This window comes from Populus nigra, chromosome 2 (genome assembly GCF_951802175.1).
Source record: "Populus nigra chromosome 2, ddPopNigr1.1, whole genome shotgun sequence".
NCBI lineage: Eukaryota > Viridiplantae > Streptophyta > Magnoliopsida > Malpighiales > Salicaceae > Populus > Populus nigra.
This window is the reverse complement of record NC_084853.1, coordinates 4,381,868-4,384,367: the sequence shown is the minus strand read 5'-3', so window position 1 is coordinate 4,384,367 and position 2,500 is coordinate 4,381,868.

Sequence of the window (2,500 nt, the reverse complement as noted above, 5' to 3'; positions counted from 1 at the left end):
AGAATTTGAAATTTCCGAAAGACAAGGTCAGGTAAGGTACTCTTGCCCTCAAAAATTCTTTTGTTCCTCTCCTCCCATATCAAGTATACTATCATGCTGAGAGAGGCTCTGCGCATTCTTGCCTCGAAGTTCTTCTTTCTTGAAGGCAAACCTCTCACTGCACTCTTGAGAGTGGCCATACGCTTGGTAATGTTCAACCAGGCTTTAATCTTGTTCCAAAGAGAAGATGTCCAAGTGCAATCGAAAAACAAATGACCATGGCTCTCCGCTTCCTGTGAGCAAAAGATGCAGAGAGTGTCAGTGGAAATGAACCTCAATCTATCTCGAGTTCGGAGTTTCCCAAGCAGAGCTAGCCATAATATGAAGTTGCATCGGGGCAGAGACCATTGCTCCCAAACAATCTTCTCCCAGGGAACTGCTGAACTTTGGGGCCTAAGAGAAGCATAGGCATTAGAAGTGAATCCACCTTCTCTCCGCTCCCAGTCAGCCATTAGATCAATAACTACTAGATGGCTCCCATAGCTCTGGACAAGCTGGTTCTTTAGAAGAACAATAGACTTCCACAGTGGAGACGAAGTTTTATGGGCCTGAATATTCCAAATGGAGTTGGCATGTAAATAGTAGTGGTGTATCCATCGTATCCAGATGGAATCCTGCTTCTGATGTATGTTCCAGAGCTGTTTGGCAATGAAACTGTTGTTACTGATTTGAATATTAAGCAAACCCAGTCCTCCCTCTTTCTTTGGCAGGCAAACCGTTTTCCATGCCACAAGAGCAGACTTACATCGGCCTATATCTCCTGTCCACAAGAAATTTCGACAGAGACAAGTAATTTGTCTGATGACAGCACACGGCATAGGAAAAATGCTAACCCAGAATTGCACCATACCATATAAAACTGACTTAATGAGCTCCAGTCTACCAGCATATGTAAGATGTTTACCCACCCATGCTTGAATAGTTGCTTCTAACTTGTGGAGAAGCGGTGAAAACTGACTTGCAAGAAGCCTGTGGGGGCTGAGAGGCACACCAAGATACCTGAAAGGGAAGGAGCCTTCAGAGAAACCCGTATCTAGCAAAATGGCTTGCTTCAGACTTACAGCAACACCACCAAAATAAATTGATGATTTGGAAATATTAATATCCAAGCCAGATGTTTGCCCAAAGAGCACCAGTTGCTGGAGGAGAATTTGAACTGAACACCGATCCCCTCGGCATAGCAGCATAACATCATCAGCGAAAGATAGATGAGTAATGCCAAGAGGCTTGCATTTCGGGTGGAAATGAAAGGAAGGATTCTGGGATACTAAGCTGAGCATCCTACTGAAATATTCCATGCAGGTTATGAATAAATATGGCGACAGGGGATCCCCCTGTCGCACCCCGCTTTTTCCAGGGAAAAACCCAAACAGCTCCCCATTGACAGCCACTGAATATGAAGCTGTTTCCACGCAAGTCATCACCAAATGAACAAATCTATCAGGGAAGCCAAGGAGTAGAAGCAGATGTCGTAGGAATGCCCATTGAACTGAGTCAAAGGCTTTCCTAAAATCAATTTGTATAAGGCATCTAGGGGAGGTTCTTTTCCTTTCGTATTGCCTGATAAGCTCCTGCAAAAGATTGATATTATCAGCCATTCGACGACCACCTAGGAAAGCATTTTGCATGGGGCTGATGATGCCATCAAGAGCATGTCCCAATCTGTCAGCTAGGATTTTTGAAATGATTTTGTAAACGACGTTACAGCAAGAAATGGGCCTGAAATCACTAGCTGTAGTAACATGAGCAGATTTCGGCACCAGTGCAATGATAGAGTGGTTAATCTGTTTTAGAAGCTGCCCTGTTTGGAAAAAATCTTGCACGGCAACACAAAGATCCTGCCCAACCACATCCCAAGATTTCTTGAAAAAGAAAGATGAATACCCGTCAGGCCCCGGGGATTTGTGATCACCAATGCTGAAAAGGGCTTTTTTGATATCATCATGTGAGACAGCAGCTAACAAAGAAGCTTGAGAGGCGGTATCAAGACGAGGTCCACAGCAGACAATAGTCTCATCAAGAGGAAGTGTGGTGCGTGAAGAACCCAGGAGCTGCTGGTAATAGCTGACGAAGACATCCCCTACCTCAGCCATGGAGGTCGTGAGTGATCCATTATTGCCGCGAATGGCAGGAATGAAGTTCTTCTTGTGCTTGTGACTCATCAAGGCATGGAAAAAACTGGTCCCTCTATCGCAGTCCTTGAAAAAGTTGCATTTTAATTTCTGGCTGTAAAACATTTTTTCCGCTGATTTGAGGTTGACAAGGTCCAAGCGAAGCTTTTTATCCTGAGCCAACAAATGTTCATTGTCCTTGTCATTATGCAAAAGAGCTTGATGCTGCTCCAGGTCAGCCTCAGCTTGGCGTACTCGCTCCGAAATGTGTCTAAAGTGTAATTTGTTGAGCTGCTTCAGGGGAGCTTTCAGAAGTTTGAGCCGCCTGCATAAAACATACATGGGAGAGC